This window comes from Dromaius novaehollandiae, chromosome 9, assembly GCF_036370855.1.
Source record: "Dromaius novaehollandiae isolate bDroNov1 chromosome 9, bDroNov1.hap1, whole genome shotgun sequence".
Taxonomy (NCBI): domain Eukaryota; kingdom Metazoa; phylum Chordata; class Aves; order Casuariiformes; family Dromaiidae; genus Dromaius; species Dromaius novaehollandiae.
The window spans coordinates 35,992,981-36,000,793 of record NC_088106.1 but is presented as its reverse complement, the minus strand read 5'-3'; the positions used below and the strand labels follow the sequence as shown (position 1 = coordinate 36,000,793).

Genomic DNA, 7,813 nt, shown 5'->3' with positions numbered 1-7,813 from the left:
TCAGCTAATCATCAACTACTAATCCACCAGTAGAATCATGAAAAAAACAATAGTTCCTCAGCAGCCACAGAACTGTTCATACTGTCACTTGAGAGATATCATACAAAATAGCGTGAGCAATTCTGGTCTCATTTGAAAAAAGGGAACTGAGATTCAAACGAAAAGTGACAAAGGCAAGCTATGAAGATGCTCCAAAAACAAAGCGCCAATCATTCAAAAGCACACTAGGAGAATGTAATTTGACATAGCAAAACTAAGACAGAGGAAATATGATTGTTACATATAATAGAAGTTGCTCTAGGGACAGAGAACCAGTTACGCCCACAAGTAATGCTGGTACAAGAACAAATACTCATAAACTTGCCCCCAGTTGTGGCGGTCTGATTCACGGACTCCGATGTGCTGGATCAGAATCAACTGTATTCAAGCAAGCAAGCCCTATATATAAGCTCTAGCCCGGATTGGTACTTTCCCACAGTGATTTACGGTACTTTCTCTTCTCCTTGCAAGCGCCACGTTATACCTTCCCAAAGGTCATGTTCCCTCATTCTGTGCAGTTACTCCCTATGTTCCCATACTGCTATCTATTCAGCCCATGGCCTTTGGCTCCTTAACTCTATCTTGTCTGATCCCTCACTGTCTGCCCCTACACACAATAAATGCAGTTCCCTAAAAAGGAAATCCTGGAAGTGACTCTCAATGAAAGGAATATATTACAAAGGAGCTTAAGTCAATTTATAAAAATGATTCTGGGATCCTTTTGCCTGTAACAGGCAACTAAGCTACAGCACCCAGGAGATTCTTTGGGAGGTGAGGAGATGTCAAGGAAAAACAGGAATCCAAATCTCAGCCACAGGGACAAGCACAGGATGCTAAGCAGTGCCTTTGAGCCTGTAGGCTAGCCACACTGCCCAGGCAAACATCATTCTTTTGTGCATGTGGAACAATGAGATTCAGGAGCTGAGGAGTAAAATCACAAAAGCTTAACAGCTTAGTTGTGCCTAGGCAATGGAAGGCATCACACAGTCTTCTTGCATATTTCAACCCCAGCCATTATTTCTGATAAGTTTTAAAGTGGAAAAACAAGCCCTGAAGCAGCTGTTTGTAAGCAGAGTATCTATACAAAAATCACAAAAAGGCAATTCAGAGAATGCAGCATAAAGCGTATATACTAACTTCTCACTGTTATTCACATTTTCTGAGGAAGAAGCTATGTCCTCCCTGCTCAGAGCATGCCTCTAGCATGGTCATACCTATCAATATGTAAATTGTAATTAGAGAGGAAAAATGAAAGTTTTCTCAGACCGTGATACTCTGTGGAAGAAGTTATTTCTGCTACATTGGAAGCATTGCTCTGCTGTGCGAAATATACTACTTACACAGAAAGGGTAAGATTGCCTGAGTTCAGTGTGGTCTTCTCAGTTTCCCCTTTTGTTGTCCTCTAAGTTCCCTTTGAAACTCACCACCTTCAAGACCTTTCAGGCTCCTGTCTTAGCTGCCCTGGTGTGGAGAATGCCTGCTGTGGTTGGCTGAAACCTCAGTGTTGCGAGGGCTGCAACCTGTGTGGGAGAAGAGGCCTTTTCTGTCCCTGTCTTCATTCCTCAGCTGCTTTCTTGTGTTTCACAGAATCACAGAATGGTTGAGGTTGGAAGGGACCTCTGGAGATCATTTAGTCCAACCCCCACGCTCAAGCAGGGTCACCTAGAGCATATTGCCCAGGATCATGTCCAGACAGCTTTTGAATATCTCCAAGGATGGAGACTCCACAACCTCTCTAGAAAACCTGTTCCAGTGCTTGGTTACCCTCACGGTAAAGAAGTTTTTCTTCATACTCAGATGGAACTTCCCGTGCTTCAGTTTGTGCCCATTGCCTCTTGTCCTGTCGCTGGGCACCACTGAAGAGAGTCTGGCCCCATCCTCTCTACACCCTCCCTTCAGATATTTATACACATTGATAAGGTCCCGCCTCAGCCTCCTCTACTCCAGGCTGAACAGTCACAACTCTCTCAGTCTTTCCACATATGAGAGATGCTCCAGTCCCTTCATCATCTTAGTAGCCTTCTGCTGGACTCGCTCCAGTACGTCCATGTCTCTCTTGTATCGGGGAGCCCAGAACTGGACACAGTACTCCGGATGCGGCCTCACCAGGGCTGAGTAGAGGGGGAGGATCACCTCCCTCAACCTGCTGGCAATGCTCTTCCTAATGCACCCTGGGATACCATTGGCCTTCTTGGCCACAAGGGCACATTGCTGGCTCATGGTTAACTTCTTGTCCACCAGGACCCCCAGGACCTTCTCCACAGAGCTGCTTTCCAGAAGGTCATCCCCCAGCCTGTGCTGGTACATGAGGTTATTCCTCCCTAGGTGCAGGACCCTGCACTTGCCTTTGTTGAACTTCATGAGGTTCCTCTCTGCCCATCTCTCCAGCCTGTCCAGGTCCCTCTGAATGGCAGCACAGCCCTCTGGTGTATCAGCCACTCCTCCCAGTTTTGTATCATCAGCAAACTTGCTGAGGGTGCACTCTGTCCCTTCATCCAGGTCACTGATGAAGAAGTTGAACAATATTGGACCCAGCATTGACCCCGGGGCACACCGCTAGTTACTGGCCTCCAAGTAGACTTTGCACTGCTGAGCACAACCCTCTGAGCTTTGCCATTCAGCCAGTTTTCAGTCCACCTCCCTGTCTGCTCATCTAGCTTGCACTTCCTCAGCTTGCCTATGAGGATCTTATGAGAGACAGTGTCAAAAGCCTTGCCGAAGCCAAGGGAGACAACATCCACTGCTCTCCCCTCCTCTACCCAGCGAGTCATCCCATCACAGAAGGCTCTCAGGCTGGTTAAGCATGATTTCCCCTTTGTGAATCCATGCTGACTACTACTGATCACCTTCTTATCCTTCATGAGCCTGGAAATGGTATCCGGGATGAGCTGTTCCATCATCTTCCCAAGGACTGAGGTGAGGCTGCCTGGCCTGTAGTTCTGGAAAAGGAAAGTCAAACAAAGGAATTCAGATCTCGTTATGCACTGATTTACTGAAAGATCAGGAGCACTTATAAGCCAGCATACTGTTTCACACCTTCAATGCACTCTGGCAAACAAAAAGACACAACACAAGCAGCTACTGATCAACAACCTTACAACGTTAACTGGTAATCCATTTATGATTAACTTCTGTAAGTGCATAAAAAAATGAAGTGAGAGGATGAGACTATCCCTGATGGAGGGGGAGGTGTGTGTGTGTGTGTGTGTGGGGAGAAGGGTGAGGGAGAGTTGTAAATATGATGGGTGAAAAATCTCACAAGTATTGCTGCCAAAATTATATCCAAGCAAGTATTTATTGGAAGGGCAGAAGAAACCAGGAAGAAATCAGTTGTCAAGCCTTCTCTGGCTCTCCTTTCCCAAGATTTCTCTGAGCTGGGGCCAAACAGCTCCTTCTGCATCTCTCCAGGCCAGGGCTTGAACGTGCCGCTGCCTGCAGCTCCTGTGAGCCTGGGAGAAGGGAGTAACACAGACACAGTTTTGATGGAAAAATGTGCTTTGTGTGTTTCGCTTGGGAGGGGGGGGTGTTAATCATTTGCATGAGCTATTTAGTTCTCAGAATTATTTCTCTGAAATTCATTAACAGGATTTCTACTGCTGTTTTCTTTCTGGAATGCTTCTTGATGTTCTTATGTCAGCCAGAGCTTTCTCCTCTGTTGCAGATAAGAGCAATGGCCAGAACATGGAACTATTCCTGTGAGTCAAGACTTCAGCAATACCTTGATATTTGTGAATTATGCAGAATTTGCTTATAATACACAGACTTATCCAGCTCTATTGCCTAGAGAAAAACACATTTTATCATCACTATTCATGCCTTCCATTCTTGACACCTCTTTGAAAGCACAAGAAGTGCTGCCTTGTGTAACATTGTGGTCATCCGCTCTAGGGAGAGATTCCTGCTACATTATGAGTTGGTGGTAAGCCTTACTTTCTGGCATAATAAAAATAGATGGTCTGTCAAAAGATGATGTTCTCAATGCTTTGTTTTGTAGTTCTATCCTGCCATCTTCTCTGAATTAGCAAATGTGAAATGCAGCATATGGATTTATGAAAAGAAAAGTGCAAGTAAGTATCACTCAAATAGCATAGGCATGTGTGAGGCATCAAAACTGGTTTGACTCTTTTTGGGGAAAAAAAGATACTTTAAAAAATTGGTTGTGCTTGTTTTTAAGGTGTAAAAGAGATGGTTCCTGCATCAAAGAGATTTACAATACATCTCACAATATCTCTGAAAAGATTTGCAGCTTTCACTGGTGGGAAGATTAGCAAGGTGTATATATATATGTAAAATTGTAGTGCAACTTTGTCTTCTTGGAATGGGAGATTTCCCAAAGCAGAATAGTCTTCTAAAAGTTGTTAATATCTACAGACAATAACTGTAGACTGAAGATATCAAAGGAAAATCACTGCAATAAGTATTTCTTTTTTCTCTTCTGGCAACAATAAAGTTCATGTGATGGTAAACATATAGTCTGCTATGAAAGCTGATTTTGCAGAGAACAGTTCTCTGCAACTGAAATTACTCCATGTTGTTTATTGGGAGGACCTCTTTTTAGTGAACCAGTAAATACATTTAAGTACTTCTAGTCTGTGTTCTTTGATGTGTTTTTATCAGGCTATTTCATAAAGTATTTCAGGATAATTGTTGCGTCTTCTTGGTCTCTCTTTAGGATGTGAAATATCCTGAGTATCTGGATCTTCGAACATACGCATCTCAATCCGTTGGAGAACCACTCCTCTATGCCTTATATGCAGTCCTGGTATATAGAGGTGTCAGTAGTCATGCAGGACGTTATTTCTGCTACACAAAGGTAAATAACAATTTCATTTCTAACAGGGTGAGCTCTGTGCTGGTGAGGAGGTACTTGCATGAAAACTTTACTGGTAACCACTGCTTTTAGGGAAAAAGGTTTTATTTCATGTTTAATTTGATCTTTTTTGGTGTATTCTCTGTTCTGAAGAGTTCTCTTTGTGTTTTCATTTAGAAAGTGTGCAGTTCCTCTGAAGACATGGCTGCTTTTATTTGCAGGCTGCTGGTAGACTTTGATATGAGATGAATGATGCCTCTGTAGTCTTTTGTGAAATCAAAATGGTTCTCAGTCAGCAAGCTTATTTACTTTTTAATATCAGGTAATAACAAGTATTAAAATGTGTTCAGAATACATTTACTTTCCTGCTACTGACTTTCTTCTTCTTCTTCTTCTTCTTCTTCTTCTTCTTCTTCTTCTCGTAAGTATTTTTCTTCCTGTCCAAGGAGAAAATTACTATTTGAATAATTCATTTGTCTTATCTGAAATTCCCCATGTCATTATCTTTAATCGCTTGGCTTTCAACTGCTACACTTGTGTGAATTGCTGCATATCTACTCTCTGTCATTGGCTAATTTAGGAAGGAGGAGGAATTAATACCATAGATAGTATAAAGACGAGTTATTGCTCTGAAGGGGATAGATATAGTAGTAAGACCATTATCTTGAATGGGATTTAACTCCAGAGTGGGCTGAAAGAACAATTCTAAGCTAAGAGCGCGATTGTTTACCAAGACATTATGATTTCACACTTGGAGAATGTGCCTTTTAGTTATCAGCAGCACTGTCTTATCCCCATCCATTCTTTGGTCAGCAGGGGGCCAGTAGTAAGCAGGCCAGATTTACATGACCATGGCTTCCTCCTTGTATGGTTAAGGTGATTTGGGGGCAAAGCAACAGATAATGATACCAAATTAGTAGTGGATTTGTTTTTTTTTAGCATCTGAGTTTTATTTTCTCTCCCTCACTGCAGCTTTCTTCACAGCCCTTATGCTGCAACCAGAATCATCCAAATAGTAGCTAATGCTAAATTTTGCAGCAGTGCTGCTTCCAGCTCAGCTTCCTACAGCTCTGATAAATATCCTCTTGATACATTTTAAGTGGATCTTACCAATGCTTAAAACATTAAAAAAAGAGATTATTTGTTTTAGTTTTAGTAGTTTCACTTTAGCTGAGACAGTGAAACCAAACTGTCTCCTTCCTGAGCATAAGAACAGTTATTCCAGGGTTTTCAGGGAATGTTTAATGGAGAAAAACATATATATTTTGGAATAGCTTTAATCCATGTTGAGCTGTTTGGGTAGGGTTTCAAGAATGGTCCTCATTTGATACCAATATGCAGAAACCTGAATGTAGAAATTAACCACACTTGTTGGACTTGCATATATAATTAAAGCAGGGTGGCTTTTTTCTATCTAGGTGTCGAGGCCGTTTGTAGAGATATCTAGTAGGAGAGTGTTCTGTTTGGGGATTTTAAAAGCTGTGTGTTTGCATATATCCATCTTGCAATCTCTTCTTTTTAAATGCAGAAATCAAGTCATTTAAATGGAAATGAACCCCTAAAAGAAGATCCAAATACCATTGCTGTCACCCTAGAAAGGCCTTCTTCGGCTCCACCAACAGCTTGTGTTCAAAACTAGGCAATTACCAGGCCTTTATTTGCTGATCCCTCAGAAAAACAAAAGATCACTTCATAACAAACTGCCTGCACATCAAACTGTCTCAGCCTGACTGTTTTAGCAGTGCTGTGGTGGATGAGGATCTAAACAAGCCTGTTCCTTCATCCACAGTGTGGCGGACAGATGAGTGAATTTTTGCCTTAAACGTTTCTTGGTACATAAGGTGAAAGCCTTGCTGCGCACATTGCAGATTTTGCAGGAAACCATAACCCCGAACAAGCCATCTGTTCCCAGCGGAAACAGGACGGAGCTGCTGCAACCCCGAAATGGTCTCCCTGCGACCACTCAGGACACACCGAGCCTGCGAAAAACCAGACCACGATCAGGCAGAGACTTTTGGACCTGGAGTGTAAATTATTGCTGCTTAGCACAACTTCCATAAAACTTGCTTAGCATGAGCAGCTAAATTTGCTGAAGCCTTAGGCCGCACTCCTAGTTCAGTGAGAAAGGGCCCCAGAGCTGGTGCAGGCTGGAAAGATAAGGGAGTTACAAGCAGTCCGCATTCCTGTGCCCCACACTCCGGGAGGGAGGAGGTCAAGGCTTTGAAATAAGGCCTGCTTGGGCGCCAGGACCCTGGGAAACAAAGCCTCCTCTCACTGCTGAAACAGTGTTAATTGGGGTGGGGGTGGGTCTGGACTATCTCCCCCTTGTCAGGACCTTGGGAGATAACACCTACTGTCACTGCTGGGGCAGTGTTAATTGCTGGAATTACTATCTCCCGGTCGTCAGGACCTTGAGAGACAAGGGTGGGACCCAAGGAATGAAGACACCTCTGTCAGCAGAAACCGCAACAGGAAAGATAAACAGCCTGCCTAGGGACAGTGATGAGACCCAATGAGCAGCATGGGACCCCAGACCTGAATATTACTATTGGTCTGAATTACGGCGTGAGGGGTGGAGAGCTTAGACTGGAAAGTTATAATTGCCCAGGGATTTCTTTATTTGTGGTCCCTCTTCGGAGGCACCCAGCTCGAGCTGCAATTACTGCACGCGCGTCATTACAATTTATTTATTTAATTTGCCTTGATTTGGCCCTGAACTTTTCCAAGACACCCAGGGTGAAGAGGACCAATGAGACACCGCTGGATCCACGGGTGGTGATCTCTCTTTCTTTCTCTCTCTCTTTCTGTCTCTCTCCTTCCTCTCTTTTGATGAAAGTTTATAAGATCTGTTCAAATCGTGTGGCACGGGACTTGTTTATCTAGTTAAGGTAGCCATCATCGAGTTATCATATTTAGCCACATGCCTTGTCTTTTGTATTAATAAATCATAAAACTGATTGGTTG

At 43.2% G+C, this 7,813-nt stretch overlaps 1 long non-coding RNA gene across 1 annotated transcript; it reads left to right on the top strand.

Annotated features, from left to right (window-relative positions):
- Positions 1 to 3,590: 3,590 nt before the first annotated feature.
- LOC135329238 (uncharacterized) lies at positions 3,591 to 5,165 on the top strand. The gene is made up of 3 exons (XR_010390605.1): positions 3,591 to 3,958; positions 4,034 to 4,106; positions 4,712 to 5,165. It is a non-coding gene; the product is annotated as an uncharacterized LOC135329238 (long non-coding RNA).
- Positions 5,166 to 7,813: the final 2,648 nt, after the last annotated feature.